Source organism: Suncus etruscus, chromosome 1 (assembly GCF_024139225.1).
Source record: "Suncus etruscus isolate mSunEtr1 chromosome 1, mSunEtr1.pri.cur, whole genome shotgun sequence".
Classification (NCBI taxonomy): domain Eukaryota; kingdom Metazoa; phylum Chordata; class Mammalia; order Eulipotyphla; family Soricidae; genus Suncus; species Suncus etruscus.
This window is the reverse complement of record NC_064848.1, coordinates 134,093,591-134,107,251: the sequence shown is the minus strand read 5'-3', so window position 1 is coordinate 134,107,251 and position 13,661 is coordinate 134,093,591.

Below are 13,661 nucleotides of genomic sequence, written 5' to 3'. Positions count from 1 at the left end.
TCTCATATTTTTGGTGGTGCCTATGCAAACAACAATTGCCACCTCCTAACACCGTTTTTACTGTGCTCCTTTGACTCTAATCCTTAAAATGCACCCCACTTAAAATTTGAGGGTTAAACTTAAGCTAATATGCATTGTACCTGGAATGTTAAAAATAACTATGCCTCTAATGTTAAGGAGTTACATAAGTTATGTGGCTTTATATTGCCTTGTGTGCTGTTAAGAAATATTATAATGTGCTACAATCTGGGGACTTGAGGGACAAAGTAATTGTACATGGATTCTGTTTTATTTATCTTAATGTTCTTTGGCTGAGAGTTCAAACTTAAGATATCAGCAAGGGGAATTCTTCTGAGAATTATGTTATGGATGATTGTCCTTCCACTGTAACTTTACCTTGTCCTCTTTCTTTGCATCTTTTGTTCTCATAATTCAAAATAAAAAAAACTTTAAAAAAATTCAGTTTTATTCTAATATGAGTTAATTTTATGGTCAAAATGACTAATATTCAAATGTTCAAAATAAATATTTTGCACCTAAATTTATAAAAAGTAACATCTCCATGATAATTATAACTTAGTGTTGACTATATCATATTTAAAAATAAATTCGAATTTGTATGTTAAAAACGTGTTATTTTTGTGTAATATAAATAAACCTCATCATGTTAGAGAGTAACATGATGATTTAAAGAAACAGTTCTAAAGTTGAATTAAACTCAACTCTCTTCTAAATACTTCAGCAGTATACTTTTGGTGAAGCTAGTACTACATAGCTTAATTATCTAGACTTTCTCACTTTCTACAGTTCATCCTGCTTACAACCCTCTTTTGCTTCCCTGCTCTAAATAGCAATAAGATTTCTTTTCTTCTTTTTGTGTTTAATAGCATCCTATAGTGTTTAAAGTAGAACAATGAAATAATATCATCATAGTTCATAATATACAGCAGACTTACAATTTTAAGGCACTGATACATACCTAGGCTCATTGTTCTTTTTAAAATTTATTTTTAACTGAATCACTGTGAATTACAATACTGCAGTTATGATTGAGTTTCAATTGTTCAATGCCCCACCAATCTCTTCACTAATGTTCACTTCCTTTCACCATTGTTCCCAGTTTCTCTCCAGCTCCTCTGCTTGCTTCTATGGCAGACACTATTTTTTCTCTTGTACACTATAGTTTTCCATATATAATATAGTCATAGGGAATTATGATAGAATTTGAAATTTTAATAGTATTATGTTTATAGTAACTCTTCAATCGTTTTGTCCACAGTGGTACTTGGAGTTATAGTTGGTCAACCTAGTTTCACATTACATGCTATATTATATTAGACTCAGAAGACAATGCTCATTAAGTTACTATCTTGACAAAAATTCTGACCTATTCATTTTTTATTTGATTATGCCTGCTAATATAATCTAATGTTTATGTCTGCAGATAACAATGGAATATGCCATAAACATAGCATGCCATAAACTCCTGCTACAGAGCTCATTCATTGAGTATATTATTGCAACACATTTTCAATTTTAGGTAGTTTTCCATTATACCATAATGCTCATGAATTCAATTTGCTTTCAGTAACAGAATCTGGATGCTCAAGACCTTCTATATGATACTTCATTGTGTAGACTCCTCTTAAAGTGCTATTTACCATATTGATTAGTTTTCTAGACTTGAAAATTATGATTTTTTTTTGGTTTTTGGGCCACACCCGGTGATACTTGGGGTTACTCCTGGCTATGTGCTCAGAAGTCGCTCCTGGCTTGGGGACCATATGGGACGCTGGGGGATCTAACCCTGTCAGTCCTAGGCTAGCACTGGCAAGGCAGACACCTTACCTCTAGCGCCACCATGCCGGACTCAAAAAAGTATAATTGCTTTAAGAATGCTCTATACACAATCTAACCCAGGAAGCCTTTCTTCAGTAAAGCTCACCCTTGCCAAAGATGATTTTTCTAGAAAAGCTTTACATATGACTTGCTGGCTTTATATGTTTTAAGTGTTCTGAGCTATTCCACCTGGATTGGTTTTTCAAATGTCACACCTGGATTGATCCTCAGTGTCTGTCTATATGTTTGTGTAAGTGTATGTGTTGGCCACCTCAATGTCTGTCTAGTGTCCAGGTGTAATATACATACTGCCTGTCTATGTTGTATATTGTCCTCCCCCCTGTTATATATAACACCGCTTAGTTACCACTGTACAAATCATTTTCTAGCCCTTAACTCTCTTACCCCTTTATCTTTCCCCAGTTAACCCTTTTTACCCTCAGTACTTAACTTCTGAGGAACTAGAATGTTGCCTCCACCTCAATCAGCTGCCAACCAGCTCCCAAAGTAAAAAGATAGATTCCCAGCCCATCTTGCCTCAACTCGAGAAGAAGCTGCCATTGAAATTATGCTTCTGCTAATTTACTCTTGGCAGCTCTTTTTTCCTAACACATTTCACTGTGAACTGTTGCTCACTACCATTTTTGGTTTTTGAGAACACCCCAGATAGAGAACATTTTCTAATTTGTGGCTGCTGGGAGCCATTTTTTAGACCCCCCCCAAGACTATGTTGCAGGCTGAAACTGTGCTCCAGATTTTATACCCCCCACAAACTATTTCAAAAGACTTAAAGGAAATATTTATATCTCCTTCCTATATTTATTTAAGTGTATTTCCTAAATAGGTATATAAATGTATTTCCTTAATATGTATAATTCTTATTGTCTATTTCCTTATGTAGATGTAGTTTTTCCCCCTCCTTTTCTTGAATATGTTTAGTAGGAAATTGTAGTAGATAAATTTTTCTTGGGTTCCAAGTTCATTTTAGAACCAGGTTTTCAGGAGTGTTTAGCTTGTTATTTATGCTCATATGTACCATTACTATGTGGCATTGTTCATTTTTTCATAGGTACATTAAAATGGGGAATCTTATGTATGGAAACAAGTTCTTATCTAATAGAGGTAGGAGCATTATACCTGAACAGTTGTAATAGTAAATTTGCTTAGGCTTTAGAATATCAGACATTGTCCATTTTATCCTTGAACCTTGGATCCCATCTACAGAACCAGCATGATTTTCTGCACCAGGACCGAGAATTATATTTCTACCAGAGAAGGCCTTTATGCTGCCCTGGCACCAATTGCTCCAGAGTGGGCTCATATGACACCCTGACGATTTGGTAACAGCAAAAACTTGCCTTCAGGACAAGGTTCTCTGCATTTCCCCCTGGACAAGGTTCTCTGCATTGCCTCCTAACAGTGAGATGATACTAGAAGATGCTCCATGTCACCTTTACTTTTACATAGTATCTGTGAAAAAATAAACAGGATCTCTAACTAAAGAAACGTGACTGTGACAAACATGACTAAGAAGAAATTTTACTAGGACCATAAAACTTTAGGGTTAGACAATTTAGTGTGACCAGAGCCTGTAGTTGGTCTTATGGCAGGATGCTTCATGTGTAGGATCTCCTGTTTTTAGGACAAAGGTTTTTCCTTTCTATTTTCCGCATCTTATGCTGTGCCTAGGCAAAAACAAAAACAAACCACCACCACAAAAAAAAGCCTGCCACAAATCATCTTTTTTTACATTTAATTTAATTTTATTTATCTGTTAAATATTTAAATAGGGGCTCCCACCTTTTTCATAGAACTTTGGGGCATGGATAAATTTATTTTACTACATTTTCTGTATTTTTCTATAAAATTATTAAGAAACAAATAAAGGTTGGGGGTCAGGGGCCAAGTGGTCTCAGACGCGTTGGTGAGGAACAAATAAAGAACTAAATATTCAAGCCAAAGTCAATGACTATGGAATCAAGATACCTAAAGTTTAGTGATCTTAAACTTAAATAGGCCTGTTACATTGGCAGGCCAGGGAACAAAAGGTGGCAGTATAAGATGCACTCTGGGTTTATTGATGTAGGAAAGTTGACACTGGTGGTAGGAATGGCCCTGATACACTGTATATCTGAAATTCAACTATGAAGGACTAAGTATATCACAATAGTTTCAATAAAATAAAATTTCAAAAAATAAATAGTATTTTGTTTATACCTCAAATAATGACATCACAGGCTTTTTTAAATGGAGACTTTATTGAGACTGCATTGAATGTGTAGTATTTTGAGGATTGTCATTTTGATAATATTAATCCTTAAGATTCATTAGCATCAACTTGCTATGAGTTTATTGCTGATTACCTCCAGATTAAGATATATACAACTTATTTTACTTAACTGAGTTTTCTTTGTGTGTGCCTTAAAAACCAGGGATTGGGGGGATACTCTAAAGTAGAAAGTTCAACCACTCATCAGAATTTTGTTGATTTGCTTATTTTTGTTTGATTTCAGAATAGGGTTGAGAAAGTATGTTAAGTTATTTGGCATTCTTTGCCTTCAGTCTTATTCTTTAAACTTTCTTACCTGTCTGCTAATGATTTTTCTTTCTTCACACTTCCTTCTTTCTTTGCTTTCCCCCATTTCCTTCCTTCCTTATTCCTTTCTTCCTTCCTTCCTTCCCCTCCACATTCCCTCCCTCCCTTCCTTCCTTCTTTTCTCTATTCCTATCCTTTCTTCCTTCCTTGCTTCCTTCCATCCTTTCTTTCTTCTTCCTTCCTTCCTTCCTTCCTTCCTTCCTTCCTTCCTTCCTTCCTTCCTTCCTTCCTTCCTTCTTTCTTTCTTTCTTTCTTTCTTTCTTTCTTTCTCTTTCTTCTTTCTTTCTTTCTTTCTCTTTCTTTCTCTTTTCTCTTTCTTTCTTTCTTCTCTTTTCTTCTCTTCTCTTTTCTCTTTTCTTTCTTTTCTTTCTTTCTTTTTCTTTCTCTTTCTTTCTTTCTTTCTTTCTTTCTTTCTTCTTCTTTCTTTTCTTTCTTTCTTTTTCTTTTCTTCTCTTTCTTCTTTTCTTCTTTCTTTCTTTTCTTCTTTCTTCTTTCTTTCTTCTTTCTTTCTTCTTTCTTTCTTTCTTCTTTCTTTCTTTCTTTACTTTCTTTCTTTCTTTCTTTCTTTCTTCTTTTTGTCTTTTTCTTTCTTTTCCTTATTTTTCTTGTTTCTTTCTTTCTTTCTTAATTCATTCTTTTTTTTCTCTCTTTCTCCTAATTTTCTCTAATTTCTTTCTTATTCTCTTGTTACTAGCTTTTAAGTATTGGTTAAATTGCTAATAGCAAAACTAATTTCTTATAGGTATCAAATAGTGAAAGTATTTAAATGAATATAAATATGTAATTATGTTTAACTTCATAGATACATGAATAATTTAACTGATTTGGGGAATGTCTCATCTAGAATATTTTTAATTTTAACACTAAATTTACTGATTTTTTCACTCTTTAATTATATTTCACTTTCTTTCAATATTTTTCTTATGTATTTTAAGAATTTTACAAAATTACTTTTCATTTTTATAAATACTGATGCATATTTTGACAACTAATTTTGGCATCCGTGTTTAAGTAAGTATACTTATTTTAACTGTTTTATGATTTTTAATCACTAAAATTTATAATGAACTAGAAACTACTCAAAGCATTTATCACTCTGCTCCCTACACCATGGCTTAATGTACTCTTGATATAAATTTGAAACACTGCAAAATAAATCCAAGTAAAATTATATAGTATATGTCATAAATATTTTGATCTTAGGGGACATTTAAATAATCTTGAGATTAATAGTAAATAATTCCTGAGATTTAAATAAGTTTATGTAGGAAATATTTAAATACTCTTGAGACTTAAATAAGTTTATGTAGAGGTTATTTAAATACCCCCTGAGATTAATAATAAATATCTCCTGAGATTTAAATAAGTTTATTTAGTTAAGTCAGATGTGATTTGAAGTGATATGGTTTGTTCAATATGAATAAATTTTTCATGGTTTCATAGGTATCTGGAGGTCCTATGCAATGAATACAAAGAGAATAAAATTTAGATGGGGAGAAAGACACCAATATAAGAACTGCACTAAACAATCTTTGATTTTTCTCTATTCTAGTATTATGTAATTAATTTGTGTTTGAATTTCCCAAGACTATAAGATAGGTTATTTACAAAGATTTTGAAAATTACAATTGTTTCATCTCCTTGTAATTTCATTCTTTAACTACCTGGCAGACACAACTCTGTAGAGCAATTGTTTCAGGGATTCTCATTGAGGTTAAATCTTTGGAAATAAAGCTCCAGAGATGGGGAAGGACAGCACAAAGTGGGGACAGCATCACCAAATGATCAAAGATTACTCTCTACCTTAACTTGGAATTATCTCTCCTTTCTCTCCTTCCTCACAAAGAGCTTTGATTGAGAGAATAAAAGCTACTTATAAGACGTGTTATTCCTAAAAATCCCTGCTTTACAATGTTTATGTTTAACTTTTTTCCCCAGAGCCCTGATCTCTGGCTGCTTATTTTTGGTGTCCTGGCTCTTTTCACCCTGCACACATTCCAGTTCTCTTGTCCTATAAAAGCACTGTTAGAATTGAATAAAATATCTTTGGTCATCAGCCTGGAATCTATTATTTTTCAGTCATCAGCTGGAGCTAAGTACCCAGTTCTAAATGAATGTGGATGGAATTGAACCCTCTCAAGCTGATTAGGTCTGTACACATAGTCACAATACTCATAAAAGCATCCATATTGTATCTGTCCATTTTGAGTGAGAAGAGAAAATGATAAAATAAATGGGAATAATATAAAATAATACCATAACTTAGTATAAAACAAGTATGATGGCTAGCGAGAAATTGTGTATATAGTTAAAAGATCTTTTTAGAATTTATTGTCACTACCTTACTCTTATTATTATACAGAAAAAATTGCAGTGTGTCTTATTAACATAAAGAGTAACATAATTACTGATTTAGTTTATAGTAAAAGTTAAATTTTACTAGGATATTTCCTATTTGATTTAGCATCATAATATTAGATCTCAACTATTAGCCTAGTTTCAGAAAAAGATTCTGTTAGATTCAATAACAAGAGCTCTTCATCATGAAAACAATGAATTTGGTTATAAATAAATAAATAAATATATTTATATTCATAATTACTGATGAATTAAAGAAAGTGCTTTAGTAATAATTATATATTTACAGTGATTTTTACAGTGTAAATGACATTAGTTTACTTATTTCCTGAACCCACCATTTTACATATTTATTATCTTTACCTTTAATTTGTCCCTATGTATGGATATTAACACCTCAGATCTTCATTTTTTTTTCTGTATCAGACTTTCATCCTTATTTAGAACTACATAAATAATAAGTAAACTCTGCCATTGACAGCTGCATAATGGATTAGGTAACATTTTAAAATTGAATTTGCTAAAGTTAAAATGTACATTTCTATTGCAATGATTTTTGCTTCTTTGGTGTTTAATTTTGATTTTTTAAAGCTCTTTGTTAATGATACCTCTAGTTTTTGTTTCCCCATTATGATGTCATATTAGTAGTTTCTAGATGACTTATTCTCTATACAGCTGGCTTTATCCATCACTATAACACCTTTATTTCTGACTGCCAAAATGACAGGCTTTTTGTAATATATGTTGAACTAATAACTTTAGATGTATTATAGTTCTGTTACGTTCCTCACTAACAGTCTAATTCAGAGATAGTAGAGTTGTAAGCACTTACTCTGTATATGGTTAAACCAAATCAATTCCCAGCACCACATACAGTTCTAGCTCCACCAGAAGTGATCACTTCTGGTAACATATAGGAGTTAGTACTTAGTACACTTGGATGTGACTCACTCTAAAAATGAAAGCCTAGTTTTAGTCTTTGCCATAAAAACTGAACCCATAACCCTATTTATTCAATCCCTTTCTCACATATTTTAGAGTAACTATCGCTATGTTCTCATAGTCTAAATGTTTATAGTGCTTCATTTATTTAACTTGTTTTACTATACAGAAAAACAATAAATGTGTATATAAATAAATATTTGCATGTATATAAACAAATATTTGCATGTGTGTAAATAAACATGTGGTACTGTTTTGACTTTGCTTATGCAGAATACATTCCTATACTATCCATACTATTCTTCTCAAATGACAGAGTTGCATCTTTTGTTTATAACCGAGTATTCCAATGGATGCATATGTATATAGCATATAATATATACATATATTTGAAAATTATATATATCCAAACATATCTTCTTTATTACTTAACTTTTAAAACACTCATATTGTTTTTAGCTCTTGTGCATTAAATATGAAATGCACATATCACTAAATTAACATTTTGTATTTATATTTTCACATAAATATTCATGATTGAGTTAACTGAATTATTTATTTCTAGTTTTTAATTTGTTTAGCATTCCTCATAAATCTTCCCATAATGGCTGCACCAATTTACTTTCTTACCAAATTGTGCAAGATTTCATCTCTTCTATATCTTTTACAATATGTGTGTCTCTCTCATCTGCTGTATAGTCAAACTTCTTAGAGTTGTGAAGGGGTGTGTCATTATCATTTAACTTTTCCTTTCCTTTTTAATTAAAAAAAGTAAAAATCTCTTTGGATTATTGTTGGACATTTGTTTACTTTTTCACAGTGTCTGCTCATGCCACCTGAGCATTTCTGATATAGTTATTTGTTTTATTTTTTTTAATTTCTGATTTCTCTCCATATTTTGGATATTGACTCATTGAGTATATGATATTCTAATACCTTCTCCCATTCAGCACATACCTTTATATAGTGATATATTAAGTTTATTTCACTATGAAATGCTTTCAATTTGATATACCATTTCTCTTTTTTGTTATATACTCTTACTTCCCACTGCCATTAGATTTATATCCCCAAACAAATATCTAAGATTATGCCAAGAAGCATATTGCCTCTATTCTTACATGTTTATAGTTGAGTCTTATACCTAAGTCTATAACACATTAAATTATGTATTTAGTATGATGTTATTGGTATAATTTCATTACTTTTACAAAGTTGTCCAGTTTTTTAAACACCATTGAAGAAAATACCTTTTCAGCATTATATTCTATTGAATCCTTCATGTGATAATCATATGCCTATTTACATGAGGCTTTATTTATATGATCATATTTTTTTTAGGGCCGGAGAGATAGCATGAAGGTAAAGTGTTTGCTTTGCATGCAGAAGGATGGTGGTTCGATCCTGACATCCCATATGGTTCCCCGAGCCTGCCAGGAGTTGATCTCTGAGCATAGAGCCAGGAGTAATCCCTGGCACTGCCAGGTGTGACCCCATAAAAACAAAACAAAACAAACATCATATTTCTTTTTAATTGACTAGTATGTTTGTTTATAGACACAATTACACTATTATGATTACCATCACTGTATAGCTTAGTTTGATGTCAAAGAATTTGAAAGACTTTTGTTATAGTCCAAATATAAGTTATTAAACTGTATACAATATCATTCATTTACTTTAATAATCCAAATTTAATTATATATTGGATATTAACTGCTAAAATTTATAGTCATGCTTATAAATAAATTCTATGGTAACCTAAAAATATTGGAGATGAGAACAATAGTAAGGCACTTGCATTGCATGTGGTGGCTTGGCTCAAATCCTTGACAGTACTTTATTTTCCCTAAGCACTGCCAAGAATGATATGCATGCAGGGAGCAATGATATGAGAGTTGAACACAGTCTTGTGTAAACCAAACACCATGCAAAACTATTGGTGTAAGTTATGCTTCATGACCTTGTTCTTAATCACTGCACACATCTTGGGTGAAGGTTAAGTAATCAATAGAATATATTTAGATTAAAGTGTTGACATAAAGAAAACCCACTTTATCAAAACATTCCAAAAACTCATTCTATTGGTATTAAATGACTGATTTAAGGATTTTTAGAAATTGTACTTCGCATATTTGAAAATCCTCAGAATACCTTCCTACAACTACTAAGTCACAGTAGGTTTCTTTTGAAATTTATGCTTCCTGCTACCTTCCTTTTTATTAGATTATGACTCTATCTTCTCTTCTCTATATTATAATTTATACCACACAACAAATAAAAATACTGTCCTGAAGAATCTCTCAAGTATATAAAAACCTTTTTTAATGAAGTTAGTATATATTTTAGTATATAATGTACATAAGTGAATATATAAATATATATCTTATATCTCTGGCATCCATTTCTTCACAGCTTTAAAATATATTGTGTATATATGTTCATGTATTATTTTTGGTGTCAAAATGACAAAAATAATAATAATAATAATAATATATAAAGTATAACTTGCTGCATTTATATGAAATAAGTAAATTTTTCTCTCAAAAGGAATTGCATTGAGTTAAATTTCTGGTAAATACATAATCATCTTAGAACTATATTACAGAAAAAGGCCAATGAGTAAATTCTAAATTAATTTTTTATTGCCTCTAGCAAGATAAAGAATTGAGAGAATAAATTCCTCAAATATAAATGAATTTAGAATGAAGAAATGGTATAATAGGATTAGTCTAGTAGGAATAGCGAAGCCTGCTTGTCTCAAATAATTATAAATTATTATTTTTTAAGAAAAAAGCAGGGTGTAGTCACAGTAAGGAGCAATTTCTTTTCATTAGATAATCAAAACTATAGGGCCACATCCAAAGTTATATGAAGCCAAACTCTTCCACTGAATTATATGAAGCCAAACTCTTCCACTGAAAAGGCAATGAGTTAAAGAATGAGAAACAATTTTAACAGTGAAAGAATTTTTCAGAGAAAGAAAAGACTGATTTTTTATCTTTTATTTTTTTTTACAAAATAGAATTCCTTTTTTTTTTTTTTTTTTGGTTTTGGGTCACACCCAGCAGTGCTCAGGGGCTACTCCTGGATCCATGCTCAGAAATTGCTCCTGGCAGGCACGAGGGACCATATGGGACGCTGGGATTCGAACCGATGACCTCTTGCATGAAAGGCAAACGCCTTACCTCCATGCTATCTCTCCAGCCCCAGAATTCCTGTTTTGAATAAAGGCAAGGGTGAGGGAGAAAGGAGATGTAGGCCATTGGTAGTAGAAATGTTGTATTGGTGATGAGGGTGCTAATATATATATATATATATATATATATATATATATATATATATATATATACATACACATATACATATATATAAATCTATTTTCTATTTTTATTAATTTTTATTTTACTGTATGTTTGTGATTGGCTTAAAGGAACCATTTAAGATGGAAATGGTAAAAATATTGGAATTAATTTACTATTATAAATATATCTTTATTGAGAAGGTAATAAACTATTTTTTCACATTTATGCAAACAATTTAGGACCAAAAATTCTATTTTTGAGGCCAGAGCATTGGCACAGCAATAGGGTGTTTGCCTTGCACACAGCTGACCCAGGAGGGACCATGGTTCGATCTCCCAGAGTCCCATATTGTTCCCAAGCCAGGAGTGATTTCTGAGCACATAGCCAGGAGTAACCCCTGAGTGTCACCAGATGTGGCCCAAAATAAAAAAAAAAATAAAAACAAAACAAATCTTTTCTTTAATTGACAAAAATTATCTTAAAGAAAACAGGTCCCATTTTCTTTCTTCTTTCTTCGTTTTTTCTTTCTTTTTTCTTTCTTTTTCTTTTTTCTTTCTTTCTTTCTTCTTTCTCTCTTTCTCTCTTTCTCTCTTTCTTTCTTTCTTTCTTTTCTTTCTTTCTTTCTTTCTTTCTTTCTTTCTTCTTCTTCTTCCTTCCTTCCTTCCTTCCTTCCTTCCTTCCTTCCTTCCTTCCTTCCTTCCTTCCTTCCTTCCTTCCTTCCTTCCTTCCTTCCTTCCTTCCTTCTTTCTTTCTTCTTTCTTCTTTCTTTACAATAATGTTAAAATTATTCTTTGGGTATACAATGTTACCACTTCCATGACCACTGCCAAAATGCTGATATTGAAACCCTCCTCCCCACCTCTGGCCACTGTTCTACATCCCTTCTTCACCTCTCAGATGAACAAGCTGCCACCAACAATGCTGCCTACCTTCTCTAGCACCATCTGCAAACTTTCGATAATATCATCCATACTTACTGGGATGTTGCTATAGCCACTTTTAACCTTTTTTTCATAGCAAATCTTTCTATTTTTGTTTCTGAGATATCAGATATACATCCTAGTGGATATTTCCTATCAGTATTTTGTTATATATTTATGATTTTTATCTCATACCACTACAATTCTATTATAAAGAAAATTATACATTCTATCTTCTTTTTTCTGCCACCAAAGGTATTAAAAAAGTAAAAGAAGAATAAATTCTCATCTTACTGAATTATACTTGATCTCATTACCTGTATTCAGATTGAGTAAATCTTCACTAATACTGCAATGTATGATTTTACTTGAGTGGGAAAATCCTATTCCCCTGATACTCATCACACATATAATAGACCAAATCCAAAAATCTTTCTTAAGGCAGCATTTCTATTGCTATTCCTTGCACATCTGGCCAACAATCTAGCATAGAACAGACTCAAAGTTATTTCTGCTGTCAAATTATCTTTTAAAACTACTATCTACAGATTAGCTTTCTTAGAGACATCACCAAATACTGACACACCCTACTACTGCTTAGGGCACCTGACAATTTTAGTATTTTAGTTGTATTGCCTTAATTGAGGAGAAAATGTTACTTGCCTTCTCTTAATTTATTAATAATGTGAAAATTCAGTCCTGTCACTTCCTCTCAACTGTTCAAGAATGAAATTATTCTTTCAACCAGTTAGTACAGACTGGATGGCCCTTGTTAGATATCAACCACCACTAAAAATGAGTATTTCTCAAATGACATGTGGCAAATTTGTCCAAATGCAGCATTGTGAAGATATTAACATTAATAAAATATTTGAGAGCAGTTTCCAGAGACTGCTGTAGTTCAGGGATAACAATGAAGGATATTTTAAGTTACTGAAAGGAAACTGACTAAATATTAAATTTTCAGCAGAGCCAGCAGTGGCAATTGAGTGTGACTTGCATGCTGACCAAACAGAGTAATGAAGGACAACATAAGATGAGTGTCTAATCAAAAATGAGAGATTAAGGCAAGATTCCTGATGGATTCATGTAAAAACTGGGGGCTACAGGGTGAATAGGATTTTCTAAGCAAAAAGTAAAAGACATTTTTAAACGATTCTTTCCTCTAGCCTCAGAAATAAAAAGTTACGAGAGGGCAAAGAACTACTAAAATCAATTGTTTTCTTAGAGATATTTAACTACTTTTCTCAGAACTGTGACAACAAAAATCAGTTAAGGTCATTGTACCTCATTGATTAAAATTTCTTAAACAGATAGACGTGCCAGAAATAATTACTAATAGTAACTCTAGGCCAGGGAGACTTTACCTGAAATATTTACATGAAATATCCTGACATAAGACCAACTACATGCTTCATGCATACTAAATTGTCTAATCCCAATTCTTTCTCTGTGGGACCAGTAAAAGCTCTTTATAATCACGGTTGTTGCTGTCAGGTTTCTATAGTTAAAGATCCTGGTTTCTGTACAGATTCTATGTTGAAATAAGGGTGATGAGGTGCACCTTCTGATTTCACCTCACCTTTAGATAACAATGCAGAGAAGCCTGCCCTGAAAGCAGGTTGTTTTTATTACTAAGTCGTCAGGGTGTCATATGAACCCACTCTGGAGTAAGTCGATGCCAGGACAACAATAGATCCT